At 38.0% G+C, this 16,192-nt stretch overlaps 1 protein-coding gene across 6 annotated transcripts in view; it reads right to left on the minus strand.

The window, feature by feature from the left end:
- Positions 1 to 16,192, minus strand: part of LOC147917653 (uncharacterized) — a 151,716-nt gene that overhangs the window by 83,112 nt on the left and 52,412 nt on the right. Inside the window, exon 4 of one of the 6 annotated variants that reach the window (XM_087428817.1) lies at positions 10,429 to 15,551. The exons of the other annotated variants lie outside the window; for them this stretch is intronic. The gene's annotated coding sequence lies outside the window, so the exon portion shown is untranslated. Of the gene's footprint in view, positions 1 to 10,428; positions 15,552 to 16,192 lie in introns of those variants that run through there. 6 annotated transcript variants of the gene reach the window in all.

The following is a 16,192-nucleotide window of genomic DNA, read 5'->3' on the forward strand; positions in this document are numbered from 1 at the left end:
CTTTGGAGTATAGTGCACCTCGTCATGGGTCACACTTTCTATCTCTCGTTCAAGTACTTGCTGGGACTTGAGGCTAGTCACAGGTGGCAACTGCCCTAGGGAGGCCATTACCATATTTTTAGGAAATGCAGGATTAATCTTCTCACATGGCAGTTGAAATGCTGATATCTCTGGATAAGGAGACTGCTCCCACTTGGCATGTGGGATGCCGCTGCCACTGGTGTTTGAGTGTGCATTTTTATTGTGAGTGGAAAGACCACATTGACTTGGCATGGGGAGAACACTTCAACTGGCAAAGACAACTCATCAGATTTTAGCAGACCCATCCCAGTTTCATTACAGTCTTCCCAGATGTCATATCCCAATTTTTAGGATCTCACTCTTTCAAAATCAATGCCCTCACTTTAACAGTGGACATCCTTTGAACCTGGGAGTTCAACTTGCTTTGAAATTCAGTCAATCACAATTTAATTTTCATTAACTTCATTCCTGTCAGGAGATAAGGCTGTCCCTCTGGGCAAACCTAGACACTATTAGGTCATTGATGCAATTCTAGAGCTGAGAATTTGAATCCCCAATCACATCTTTTTTTTTTAATTCACTACTTCAACCAGATATATTAGGAAGAATCAACCAACATCTCTGTATTCCTTAGTTTTGAAAAATGTTCATACTATAATACATAAAGTTACTTAGTGCCTTACTTCTACAAGTGGTTGATTAGGAGAGTCAAATACAGATATTTTGCTTATCCATATAAACAGCTCTCACCATTATATACCAGTGCTCTATTTATTACTGGAAATAGAGTCATTAGCATCTTTAAATCTGATTAGATTAGAAAACCAATTACAGAAACACCATACCAATCTAGAAATCTCATGTTTAAAATTATGTTCCTCCAGATCCTCGCACAGTATCAAAATTTATATTAGCATTCTCCAGAAAAACAACCAATAGGATAAAGAGATAAATAGATAGATGATAGATAGATAGACAGATAAATAGATAGATAGATAGATATAAGAGAGGCTTTATTATAGGAAATGTGTCATTCTGTTACAGAGGCCAAAAAGTGCCACAATATGCCATTACAAGCTGGTTTAACAGGAATGTAGGTGCTATAATTCATCCCGTTTCCAAAGGCCTGAATGAGAGGTGTTGATGGTGTAATTCCTTGTCTCAAGTCAAATGCCTAAGAACTAAAGAGCCACAGTGTAAGTCCCAGAGTTTAAAGTCCAAAAAGCAAGAACACTGATGTCTAAGGGCAGGAAAATATGTATGTCCAGCTACTTGAGAGGAGAGAGAATTTGCCTTTCATTAGTTCCATTGGGTACATCTATTTGGATTGGGTGACGCCTGCTCACATCTGCTAAAATCACATTGAGCGCCTGACCCTCATAAGCTCCTACTCTGACTGAAGGGTCATGGTGATGTTTTGGGTTTTCTGCAAAAAAGTCAGTTCAGAACCAGTGTCCAGTAGTCCCTGAAAGTTCACGCAGTGGCCAGTGCATGACTCTGAGAGCAGATGGGGGAAAAGGCAGCCCTCTAGGGAATGCTTTCATTCTTGGAGGTGCTTCCCAGCCCACAGGAATGGCCCATACTGTGACAGCTCAGACACTACATGGGCACCCCCACCAAGCCAAGCAGCGCAGGCAGGCCACCAGTGAGTGTAGAGCAAGAGCATGGGCAGGAAAGAAAGCCCCCCTCCCTCCATCTTGTCTGGCACACCAGCTCGGCTGGTAGGCCAGGGAAGGGAGTCCCTCCCAGAGTGTCTGTACCTGTGTGTGTGAAGCAGTGGTGGCTAGTGGGCAAAGAGATCCCTATGATACAACTTCCAACAGACAGGAACAACTTCCAGTGGACATAGTGGGCTCAGAAAATACAGATCCTGCCCCTCCTAATGGTAGCAGGTGGAATCTGTGACCAGATACTACCACTTTGTGCTGGCAAACGTCCACCCCATCAAACAGCATGAAGAAATACATTAACACTCCAGACCAGAAGAAAAATGACCAGTATCCAGGAATCAATCCTGAAGTCACAGAAATTTACAATCTAAATGACAGAGAATTCAAAATAGTTATCATAAAGAAACTCAATGAATTACAAGAAAACACAGAAATACAGTTCAGTGAACACAGGAATAAAATTAATGAGCAGAGAGAATTCTTCACAAAAGACATTGAAACTCTAGAAAAAAATCAAACAGAAATGGTGGAGATGGAGAACACAATGAATAAGATAAAAAACAATCTAAAATCCTTAAAAAACAGAGCTGACATTATGGAGGACTGAATTAGTAATTCAGAGGACAGAAATATAGAAATGCTTCAGGTGGCAGAGGAGAGAGAACTAAGACTAAAAAGAAATGAAGAAATCCTCTGAGAAATATCCAACTCAATCAGGAAATGAAACATAATGATTATAGGTATTCCAGAGGGAGAAAGGAGAGAGGTTGTTCAAAGAAATAATAGCTGAGAACTTCCCAAACCTGGGGAAGGAACTGGAATTACATGTAAATGAAGTCAATAGAAATAACGACATCAATTTTTGTAAAAAGACCCCCTCTAAGTCATATATTAGTAAAACTGGAAAAGTTAATGACAAAGAAAAAATATTAAGGGCAGCAAGGTAGAAGAAAATAACCTAGAAAGGATCCTCTATCAGGCTTTCAGTGGATTTCTCAGCAGAAAACTTATGGGCTAGGGGAGAGTGGAATGATATATTCAAAATTCTGAAAGACGAAAACTTTCAGCCAAGAATACTCTATCCTTCAGATAAGATGGAGAAATAAAAACTTTCCCAGATAAACAAAAGCTGAGGGAGTTCATTGCCACAAGACCCCCCCCACAAGAAATGATCAAGAAGGCCCTCATACTAGGAAAAAAAAGGTTTACAAAGCCTTGAGAAAGGAGATAAATAGACAGACAAAATCAGAAAATTGAAGCTATCACAGCAGGTTAGCAGAGACTTAATTCTAACATTAAAGATAAAGGAAAGGAAAGCATCAAAAATAACTATAAGCACTTCATTTTAATCACAAACTCACAACATGAAACAGACTAAGTTGTGACAACAATAACTTAGGGAAGAGGAAAGCGATGGAAACTGCTTAAGCTATCAGAAAATGGACTATCTCATCTATGAGATCTTTTGCACAAACCTCATGATTACCACAAAAGAAAAAAACAGAATAGAGACACAAATGATAAATAAAGAGAGAACCATTGTAGAAAATCACAAAACTGAAATGAGAGTCAGAAATACACGGGACAAGAAACAAGTGAAACAGAGGACAACCAGAAAACAAGAGATAAAATGGCAATAGTAAGCCTGGATATATCAATAATCACTCTAAATATAAATTGATTGAATTCTCCAATCAAAAGACACAGAATGGGGCCGGCCCCGTGGCTTAGCGGTTAAGTGCACATGCTCTGCTGCTGGTGGCCCAGGTTCGGATCCCGGGCGTGCACCGATGCACCGCTTCTCCGGCCATGCTGAGGCCGCATCCCACATACAGCGGCTAGAAGGATGTGCAGCTATGACATACAACTATCTACTGGGGCTTTGGGGGGAAAAATAAATAAATAAAATCTTTAAAAAAAAAAAAGACACAGAATGGCTGGATGGATTAAACAAACAAGACCCAACAATATGCTGCCTCCAGGAAACACATCTCAGCTCTAAAGACAAACACAGGCTCAGAGTAAAGGGATGACAGATGATACTCCAAGCAAATGGCAAAGAAAAGAGAGCAGGTGTTGCCAAACTTATATCAGACAAAGAAGACTTCAAGCAAAAAAGGCAATGAGAGACAAAAAGGGGCAGTACAAAAGGATAAAAGGGACACTCCACCAAGAGGACATAACACTTATGAATATATATGCACCCTAACACAAGAGCACCAAAGTACATAAAGCAACTAATAACAGACCTCGAAAGAATTTAATAGCAATGCAATAATAGTAAGGGAACTCAATACCTCACTTTCATCAATGGATAGATCATCCAGACAGAAAGTCAACAAGGAAAGAGTGGAATTAAATGAAAATCTAGACCAGATGGAGTTTATATATATATATATAGAATACTTCATCCAAAAACAGCAGAATACACATTCTTCTAAAGTTCATATGGAACATTCTAAAAGATAGACCATATGTCTGGAAATAAGGCAAGCCTCAATAAATTCAAGAAGATTGAAATCATATCAAGCATCTTTTCTGATCATAACACTATGAAACCAGAAATCGACTACAAGAAAAAAGCTGGGAAAGTCATGAATATGTGGAGACTAAACAACATGCTACTGAATAACCAACGGATCAATGAAGAAACTAAAGGAGAAATCAAAAAATATCTGGAGACAAAGGAAAATGAAAAGACATACCAACTCATATGGGATGCAGCAAAAGTGATCCTAAGAGGGAAACCCATTGCAATGCAGGGCCCACATTAACAAATAAGAAAAATCTCAAATAAGAAATCTTAAAGTACACCTAACAGAACTAGAAAAAGAAGAACAAACAAAGCCCAAAGTCAGCAGAAGGAGGGAAATAATAAAAATGAGAGAAGAAATAAATGAAATTGAAACCAAAAAAATCAGTAGAAAGGATCAACGAAACTAAGAACTGGTTCTTTGAGAAGATGAACAAAACTAACAAACCCTTATCCAGACTCACTAAGAAAAAAACAGAGAAGGCTCAAATAAATACAGTTAAAAATGAAAGAGGGGAAATGAAAATGGATACCACAGAAATAAAAAGGATTAGAAAAGAATACCATGAAAAAATATATGCCAACAAATTGGACAACCTGGAAGAAACAGATAAACTCTTAGACTCATACAACCTTCCAAAACTGAATCAAGAAGAAATAGAGAATGTGAATAGACCAATCACAAGTAAAGAGATTGAAACTAATCAAAAACCTCCCAAAAAATAAAAGTCCAGGACCAGATGGCTTCTCTGGAAATTCTACCAAACATTCAAAGAAGATTTAATACTTATCCTTCTCAAAATATTCCAAAAAATTGAAGAAGACGGATCACTTCCTAACTCCTTCTGTGAGGCCAACATTACCCTGATCCCAAAGCCATACAAAGACAGCACAAAGAAGAAAAATTACAGGCCAATATTGCTGATGAACACAGACGTAAAAATCCTCAAGAAAATATTGGCAAACTGAACACAGCTATACATTAGAAGGATCATACACCATGATCAAGTGAGATTTATACCAGGGATGCAGGGGTGGTTCAACATCCACAAATAAATCAGTGTGATACACGACATTAACAAAATAAGGAATAAAAATCACATTATCATATCAGTAGATGCAGAGAAAGCACTTGAAAAGATCCAACATCCATTTATGATAAAAACTCACGATAAAATGGGTATAGAAGTACCTCAACATAATAAAGGCCATACGTGACAAACCCACAGTCAACATCACACTTAACGGTGAAAGACTGAAAGCCAACCCTCTGAGAAAAGGAACAACACAAGGTTGCCCACTCTTCCCACTCCTATTCAGTTTATACTGAAGGTTTTGGCCAGAGCAATTAGGCAGGAAAAACAAATAAAAGGTATCCAAATTGGAAAGGAAGAAGTGAGATTCTTGCTGTTTGAGGATGACATGATTCTAGATATAGAAAACCCTAAAGAATCCATCAGAAAACTATTAGAAACAATCAGAAACTACCGCAAAGTTGCAGGGTACAAAATCCACTTACAAAATCAGTGGCATTTCTATACCCTAATAACGAACTAACCAAAAGAGAACTCAAGAATACAATCCCATTTAGAATCACAACAAAAAGAATAAAATATCTAGGAATAAATTTAGCCAAGGAGGTGAAAGACTTATACAATGAAAATTATAGGGCTCTATTGAAAGAAATAGATGATGACATAAAGAAATAGAAAGATATTCCATGCTCATGAATTGGAATAATAAACATAGTTAAAATGTCCATATTACCCCAAGCAATATGTAGATTCAGTGCAATCCCAGTCAGAATTCCAATGACATTCTTCATGGAAATAGAACAAAGAATCCTAAAATTCATATGGAACAACAAAAGACCCAAAATAGCTAAAGCAATCCTGAGTAAAAAGAACAAAGCTGGAAGCATCACAATTTCTGATTTCAAAATATACTACAAAGCTTTGGTAATCAAAACTGCATGGTACTGGTACAAAAAAAGACACACAGATCAATGGAACAGAATTGAAAGCCCAGAAATAAAACCACACATCTACGGACAGCTAATCTTCAACAAAAGAGCCAAGAACATACAATGGAGAAAAGAAAGTCTCTTCAATAAATGGTGTTGGGAAAACTGGACAGCCGCATGCAAAAGAATGAAGGTAGACCATTATTTTATGCCATATACAAAAATTAACTCATAATGGATTAAAGACTTGAAGGTAAGATGTGAAACAATAAAACTCCTAGAAGATAATATAGGCAGTACATTCTTTAACATCGATCATTAGCAGTATCTCTTCGAATACCATGTCTACGCAGGCCAGGGAAACAAAAGAAAAAATAAACAAATGGGAGCACATCAGACTAAAGAACTTCTGCAAGGCAAAGGAAACCAGGAATAAAACAAAAAGACAACCCACCAACTAGGAGAAAATATTTGCAAGTCATATATCTGACAAGAGATTAATCTCCAAAGTATATAAAGAACTCATACAACTCAACAACAAAAAAAGTACAACTCAATCAAAAAATGGGCAGAGAATCTGAACAGACATTTTTTCCAAAGAAGATATACCAATGGCCAACAGGCACATGAAAAGATGTTCAACATCACTAATCACTAGGGAAATGAAAATCAAAACTACAATGAGATATCATCTTATACCTGTTAGAATGGCTATAATTACCAAGACAAAAAATAAGATTGTTGGATAGGATGTTGAGAAAAGGGAACCCTCATAGAGTGCCAGTGGGAATGAAAACTGGTGCAGCCACTATGGAAAACAGAGATTTTTGGGGATTTCTCAAAAAATTAAAAATAGAAATACCATATGACCCAGCTATCCCATTGCTAGGTGTTTATCCAAAGAACTTGAAATCAACAATTCAAAGAGACTTATGTACCTCTATGTCCATTGCAGCATTATTAACAATAGCCAAGATGTGGAAGCAACCTAAGTGCCCATCAACTGATAAATGGATAAAGAAGATGTGTTATATATATAAAACAGAATACTACTCAGCTACAAAAAAGAGAAAATCGTCCCATTTGCAACAACATGGATGGACCTTGAATGTATTATATTAAGTGAAATAAGCCAGACAAAGACAAACACTGCAAGATTTCACTTATATGTGGAAGATAAACAAACATATGGAAAAGAGAACATATTCATGGTTACCAGGGGGGAAGGAGATTGGGGGTGGGAAAAAGAGGTAAAGGGGCACATATATATGGTGAGTGATAAATAATAATGTACACCTGAAATTTCACAATGTTATAAGCTATTATGTCCTCAGTAAAATAAAAATAATTGAACATGGAAGCTTCTCAGAGAACTGAAAATCACTTTCTTGACATGCTTTTGAAAATGTGCTCCACTAATTTTGTGTGCTTCCTTTCCTGTTGGCAATATTCTACCTAAGATAATTTGTAACTTTAAAAGTCTCTTTGGGAAATTTAAGGTTTTCAAAACTGGCTCCTTAAACCTCTCTCTTTTCCCATTAGTGCTGCTCCTGCTTCCCCCTTTTACTACTCTGGATCTTCCCTCCAGTTCCCTTGAATCATTACTATGCCCCCTTTCAAGCCCCAACCTCCTCTATCCCTCTGTACACCCTGCCAGACTTTTCCTTTGCCACTTCAGGTTCTCAACTCCCAGTCACTTGAACTTTAGGCCCCCTACCCTCCATCAAGGGCTCTCAAGGGACTGAGGGACACTCAAAAGCAACCACCTGAGTCTGAATGGAGGAAAAAAGCAGTTTAGAAACAGACTGTTTTGTCTACTAGATCATTTTTAGAGACATCCAGACAGCTGCTAGATGTCCCTTCAGTCACTGGCCTAAAATTTAATCCACAGCCTCCATAAGATTACATGTCAATGCAAAAAAAAAAAAATCACCTTCATAAATATTGGCAAACAGGTAACCTTAACTTATTCCATTTGCCCATAGCACAATTCAAATAAAAATGTAAAGTGGAGATTGGGGGCTGGCCCAGTGGTGTAGTGGTTAAGTTTGCACAAGTGAGTTAAATAGATGTGAGATAAAGTTTATAAATAAAATAATGTTTCATATGTGTTTTATATAATTTCAATGTCTTATAATAATGTTTTAATCATTATATTTTTTTAAATTATGTTGTATATATGTCTACATAAAAATAGTTTCACAAATCTTTTTGTTAACTTGAAACCTTAAAGAGATTGTCTGTTAAGGTAAAAAATGGATATTCATTGAATATCTACATCGTCCTAAACAAGGTAAAATATGGATCTACTTTGGCATCTTGTTTTTATACTGTATAAGGAAATTAAGTATATTTGGGTTTGTTAATAAACATGATAAATTGTACTATGAAAAGGCATATTCCTCTAGAAAATTATAAAATTATGTATTCATGTGGCCGGCTGGGTGGCGCAAGCGGTTAAGTGCGCGCGCTCTGCTGCGGCGGCCCAGGGTCGCCAGTTCAGATCCCGGACACGCACCAACGCACCACTTGTCAAGCCAGCCTGTGGTGGCGTCCCATATAAAGCAGAGGAAGATGGGCACAGATGTTAGCCCAGGGCCAGTCTTCCTCAGCAAAAAGAGGAGGATTGGCAGATGTTAGCTCAGGACCAATCTTCCTCACCAAAAAAAATAATAATAATAAAAAAAATTATGTATTCATAAATTTTCTATAGGAACGATACCATGTGCCAGACAGTTAAGAATTGCTTACTTCTTAGTTTTCTCTGTAAAAGGAAGGAGGCTATTGGTTAAAAATACAAATCAATATATTTAAATAAAACTACTAGGACTAATAACAATAAAGAAAAAATAAAAAGTATGTATGAAAGAAATTCAGATGTGTTTTTAATAAGAAAAGGGAGGAAGGTTGTGTTTTTCTTAAGGAAAACAGTGACTAAATATATACATAAGGAAAACTGGACTAAAATATAATTACTGGTTGTTCCAGAGTGAGAAAGAGGTAAAGAATAAGACAAAACCTGAATGGATATAATTTTTTTTTTAAGTAGAAGGTTTATGAAAGTGGATCCTGAAAAAGAAATTTTATCTTGGATGGTCAAAACTGGCTAAGATTGGATGAATTTATTTATAAAGTTTTTTTTAATAGTCTTAGAATTAATAGCATACTAATGCAAAACTAGAATTTGATTCTCACTCTCTGATACAAAAACAAAGTTTTCTTTGATTATAGGGTTGTTCTAATAAGAAATTGTAAAAGAGGTTTTTCCCTACCTTTTAAATAATCTGCCTGCAAAACAAAGAATCTGTGTCTCAAAATAATTGCCTCCCTTTCATGTTGTCTTTATCAGAGTTTTCTCAGTATTAAAAGAGCTACATTTTCTACAACTATGTAACTTTCTGTATTTGCCTTTGAAATCGTTTGTCATATTGGTAAATGGATAACTAAGCATAGTTTCACAGTTACCTGTGATTCTATTTAGTCAAGTATTCAAAACTTGAAATTTTTGACAACTTCTCAAAATCAATATTGAAATACAATATATTTTTTGCCTCAAACTAGCTTTGAGATTTTCCAGTGTGACCCTGGATAATCCCAAAGGATTTGTCTCTCACCTTTTAAAAGAGAGATGCTAAATTAACGAGGATTATATGGTATCCTAAATTACACGGGAAGCATTGTTAAATAAGAAGGTATGATAAACCTTCTTAGGTTATATGTGTGTGATTATATATTACTAATACAGGTATTCAAGAATTTGTAACATCATAGAAATCTGTCAATACTCTTGTTGTCCAGTTATTACGTTAAAATGTATGCCATAGAAATAATTAATTTTCCTTATTCAATGAGCTCTCATTAGAACTTTAACCATGGCCATTTTAAGTCATTCTTCATTCACAGACAGTATTTGTTTGCTTCATATCTTGTCTGAAAGTCTTTACAATCAGCTACAGGCAGGACTGATCCATGATAGCATCACTTGAATAACTCTGAGACCATGCTTCTACACTGAGTATGAATTTCTAGAGTGAATGAAGAAGATGATGGATTCCTAACTGCTAACCCATGATTAAGCAGAGCAAAAATTAATCCAAGGGGCTGAATGAACTGGGAGGATGATTATAATTTTTATGATTTTTATGGTTTGAAACATTTCTGATTTTTAATGTTTCAGTTTCCATATTCAAGAAAACTTATAGTAATTTGTAAAGAATACATTTGTGAACAAAGATGCAATAATTTCTTGTTCTCCTTAACTTATCCCTAAAGAATTTGAAAACTCTTAGGGAGTTTTCTTAATTTTATGGCAATATATTATTTGTGTTAAGTTTAATTAGATTCTGTTCTCCTGTAACAAGAGACAAATGGAAATATTGATTATATTACCAAGGCTTTAATTGGAACATTAGATTTGAGAATAAGGTGTATTGAATCAGATAAGGCCAGATATCTTTATGGAATTAATGTTGACTTTAAGGACGTAATGCCCATAGAGCCTCCTTGAAAAAGACAGCCTATATCAGGAATATAGGGTACTTCACCTTACAGATCACTAAGAAAGGTCATTTCCACCAGGTTCAGCAAACTCAGGTTATTTGGGGATGTTGAAAAGAGAGGAATTCTGCAGGCAAAATCTGGTGGAAAGTTCTTGGCTGAACTTCCTAACCTTGAAAGCCTTTGAAAAGTCCAATCTGAGATTCCTTACGAAAATTTCCAGCAAAGCAACCTCAAGAGACCTATGTGGCCCCTCATTATTCTTGTGGCACTTATGTAAATAATCAGGTCTACTTTAATGAGATTGGACTTATTTTGCAAAAAAAAAAAAAATAATCATACTTGATTTTCTCTGATAGAAATAGAAGTGACTGTAGAGAGAAAAATGATATTTTATGGAAAACTATGATACACCCTTGTTGGTACTGTCACCATGTTTTGCCAGCCCTTGACAAATGCTGAATTTTTCTGGATCCTCCAATATCTGGCTACAACTCACCAAATTAACACTTCCAATTTTTCTGCATTCTGGCTTGGAATCATTGATAACTAAAACTGCCTTTTTCCCAGGTGCTGCATGCTGAAGCTGGATGACATGATACAACTTTAAGGACATAAACACAACACATCATGTATGGGAAACCTTTGTTACTGCTGCTTGGTGGGGCACTTAGAAAGTTCACCAGAGGACCTGATGCCATCACCACAGAGATTCAAACTGCAAAGCCGGAAATCCATTGGATTGCCACTGCTGTGCTCACTCCTCCATCTAAAGAGGCTTTGAGCAGAACATATAGAAATCTTCTCCTCTGGTTGCCCTACGGGTTCAGAAAATAGGTTTTTAACATTAATCTTTCTTTTTCTTTACTGTCATTGAAATTCCCCCTCATTAAATGTTTGATGGCTAACTCCATCCAGCAAATATCCTCTACTACCTGCTTTCTATGGATGATTCAGCAAGTCCTCAATAAACAAATGGTATTCAGAATTGTGCAAGGTTCCATACTGAGGTCTCTTTCTTCCCTGTTGCAAGAGTCCTGAATAAACATTTTTTTTTTCAGTTTCAAAGACTTTCCAGCTATGTTTTTTCTTTTACAGTAGTTATAAACACCCCAGCCAGCACAGTAACTCCTCTCTTTGCCTGTTGATTCAAAGGCATGAGGAGCCCAAAGTGGGAAGGTGACAGTCTTAATTTCCAGTTCATGGGAATCATTATTTTGTCTCCTGGTAGAAACTTTCCCTCATCTGGAAATAAGTCCTCTAGGTCAGCAGACCATAAAGTAATGGGAACTGGAAGCAAAAAACTTGCTAGTGGATCACTAGGGGCAATATTGAACAGTGCCCCTCCTAATTCCACCCCTTAATTCCTGGACTTATGACTTCTCACTATTAGAGAAAGAGCACCATTATTTGGATGATGATTTGGAGCACATACGACCTCCTGGAGAACCTTGCCACAGTCCTACAATATATTACCACCTAGCTGGGACTATAATTAAGTCTTCAATGGGCCCTTCCACCATTCTGTCAAGCCAGCTGCTCCAGGATGATGGGAACACAATAATACCAGTAAAATCCATGAACATGGGCCCATCATCACATATCTTTTGCTGTGAAGTGAAGGTCCTTAACACCAAGCAATGCTGTGTGAAATACCATGAAAATAGATTAGGCCTTCTGTAAGTCCACAGATGGTAGTTTTGGCAGAAGTATTGCATGCAAGTAAGTTAAATCTGTCTTCAAAGTAAGTGTGTATTCTAGTAAAGATAAAATGCTGCCATTCCATGATGGAAAGTAGTCCAGTATAAAAAAAACAGCCACTTGGTAGCTGGCTTAACACCCTGGGAAGGGGGCCATATCAGGGACACAGTGTTGCTGTCAGCAGCTGGCAGATTGGGCACTCGGTCTTGGTGAGTCGAAGTCCATGTTTCTGATCCAATACACAAACTCCACCGTGCCACTATGGTCAGCCTTTTGATGAGCCCATGATCGATAGCAGGGGCAGCTGGACAAATAGGTTAACTAGTATCCACAGAATGTGTCATCTGAGCCACTTGTAAAGAAATCCTCTCAGTAAAGTAATCCAATCAGTAAAGAAATCCTCTTTTACTGAGGTCACCCTTTGGTGATCATTCACATGGGACACAAATATCTTCATGAAATTTTGCCCAATGAGAGAGGTATATCCACATACATCTCCCCAAATTTCATTGTCACCAATTTTCCAATCACATTCAAGTCCCTGACCATAAAGCCAAACCACTGGCCACAGCCCATGTATCAGTATATTACTCCACACTGACCATTTCTCCTCCCAAGCAATGTGAGCAATGAGGGGAACTGCATGAAGTTCTGCCCACTGAGATGATTTCCCTTCACCTCTATCCTTCAGAGATGTGCCCCAAACGGGGTATAGTGCTACCCACTTTTGGGTACTGCCTGCATATCCTGCAGAATCATCTGTTAACCAGGCCCACATTTTGTCTTTCTCTGTCAACTGATATTAGGAAGCTGTAAATGGGCCACTGGTGTAGGGTGAGAAAGAGAAGGCAGAGCAGCAGGAGTAGGAACTATGGACATTTGGGTCACTTCTTCATGTAACTTACTTGTGCTTTCAGGGTCTTCCTGAGCCCGATCACATACACACCAATTCCAATTCATGATGGAGTATTGCTGTGCACACCCGTCTTTATTGCTTGGCTGGTCATATAACATCCAGTTCTTGATGGGTAGCTCAGGTCTCATGGTAACTTGGCGGCCTATGGTCAAGCATTTAGTCTCTGCTAAGGCCTAGCAGCAGGCCAATATTTATTCTCAAAAGGGGGGTAGTTATCTATGAATGATATCAGGGCCATGCTCCAAAATCCTAAATGCCTGTGCTGCGATTCATCTATAGGGGCTGCTACGGCTCCAAACAGGATCTGTATCTGTCAGTAAAACTCCAAGAACCACTGGGTCTGCTAGAATTTATGGCTCATGTGGCAGAGCAGTTTGAACAACAGCCTGGACAAGTGCAGAGCCATCTCTCATTCTGGGCCTTACTCAAAACTAGCAGGTTTAACATCACTCAATAAATGAGCCAGAAAAATACACCCAAGTGAGGAACATGTTGCCTCCAATAACCAAAGAGTCTCAATCAGCATTATGCCTCTTTCTTGGTTGTAGGAGGGGCCAGATAATACAACTTATTCCTTACCTTGAAAGGAATATCTGAACATGCCTTACTCCATGGATCTCTAGAAATTTCACTGAGGTAGAAGGCTCTTAATTTTAATTGGATTTACTCTACACCCTCTGACACATACATGTCTTACCAATAAGGCTAGAGTAGTTGCTATTCGTGCTTACTGAATCCACTCATCATAATGTTATCAATATAATGGATACATATGATATTTTGTGTAAGGGAAAGGCAATTAACATTCCTCCTAAATACCTTGTGAGATAGGGCTGGAGAGCTGATATACCCCTGAGCTAGGACAGTGAAGGTGTATTGTTGGCCTTACCACCTTAGAGGAAACTACTTCTGGTGTGCCTTATGGACAACTTGGAGATAAAGGCATGTGCCAGACCAACAGATGCTTACTGACTACCAGGGTGTGTATGAATTTGCTCACCAATGAAACCACATCTAGTACAGCAGCTGCAGTTAGTATCAACATTGGTTAAGATTTTCTTAATCCACTGTTATTCTACAAGAGCAACCTGTCTTCTGCACAGACCAAACAGAAGATTTCAGGGAATGTGGTGGGAGTCACAACCCCTGCATCTTTCAAGTCCTTGATGGAGGCACAAATCTTTGCATTTCCTCCAGGAATGGGGTACTGCTTTTGATTTTCTTTTTATTAGGTAGAGGCCGTTCAAATGACTTTCATGTGGCCTTTGCAACATAATAGCCATTACTCTGCAGATTGGGGAACAAATGAGGGGATTCTGCCAGCTACTAAGTGTCTCTATTCCAATTATGTATTCTACATCTGGGAATAACCACAGATGAGTTAGGGGAACCTTTAGACCATCTCTGAGATGGATTTGAGCTAAAACTTGATTATTCACTTGACCCCCATAAGACCCTCTTCTGACTATAGGGTCACAGTGATGTTTTGAGTCTACCGAAAACAATGTCAGACAGAGCCAATATCCAAGTAGTCCCTGAAATGTTTGACTATATCCTTTCCCCTAACGCACAGTTACCCTGATAAATAGCAGTAGTTCCATTTTGGGAAGGCTGGGAGAAAGATTAACAGTATACATTTTTGCTAGTGAAATGGAGTCCTTCCTTAAGGGGACATTGTTTCCCCTTTATTCAAGGGTATCTAAGTCTGTAAACTGGCTCAAATTGGGGACTTCATTGAGGGGCTGTGACTATCTATTTTTATGATTCAAGTTAGACTTTTATTCATTTGGCCTAGAAAAGTTCTGCTTGTACATCTCTAGTAAGATTTAAGTAGACTTCCTATCTTTTTCACTTCTAGAAACATCATGATTAACTAGCCAATGCCATAGGTCTTTGTCAGTCAGAATATTTTCATTGCTGCTTTGTCTCTGCTGTTCATTTCAGTAACTACTCCTACCACACCTTTAGTGGTTAAAAAATGCCAATTGGTCACTGCCACCCCAAGATCCAATTACTACCACTATGTTTAGATTTCCCAATTGAATGGCTGTAGTTCCCACTGTAAGGTGCAGATTACGGAGAAAAGAAATCACAGATCTCTTCAAGATGCTGGAGCTCCCCTCTCAAATTTATTACTTGAAGCATTGATGAAAGGTATGTCTTCAGGGCCCTCCTAGTGTGGGTTAGTAGGTCTTCAATGACAAATCCACTGTAGTGTTCCACCGTGCTTAAGCTTTCCAATATCTTCCTCTACATTAAATCAAGGGAGAACAGAAACGTCCAGTTTCCATATTGTGAACCATCTTTTGATCCACATTGGTCAACCAACCCAAAAACCTGTTAGAGTCCTTTATAACTCCCAACACTATAACATTAAATTCAGGATCTGTGGTTTATGGCTCCTCACCAATAATTTGGGACTAATCCAACTTTACGTTCCTTCCATCATTATCCCATATACTTTATATCCATTCCCACACATATTCCCCAGATTTCTGCTTGTATACATTAGGAAACTCAATTAGTTCTTTTGCAGTGTAGCACACCTCTCATGAGGTGTCACGCTTTGCACCTCATCTTTACACCTAGGTATCTATTGGGACTTGAGTCTAATAATAGGTGCCACTGCCTCATGAGAGGACTTTACTGTTTTCCCAGGCAATGCAGGGTTAATCCTCTTAGACTGAGGTAGAAAGGCTGATACTACTGTGAATTGGAAGGCTGCTACCATGTGGGATGGGGATGATGTCCCCAGTGGTGTTAAGGAGGTCCCTTTGACTGCAAGTGGCAAGACCACTTCCATTGACAAGGAAGATTCATCACAATTTAGCAGCTTGATGTCCCCATCTTCCTCATGATCTTCCCTTATGTTCAATTTCAATAAACAAGAT

Source organism: Ceratotherium simum, chromosome 3 (assembly GCF_057802395.1).
Source record: "Ceratotherium simum simum isolate JZ-2026a chromosome 3, ASM5780239v1, whole genome shotgun sequence".
Classification (NCBI taxonomy): Eukaryota; Metazoa; Chordata; class Mammalia; order Perissodactyla; family Rhinocerotidae; genus Ceratotherium; species Ceratotherium simum.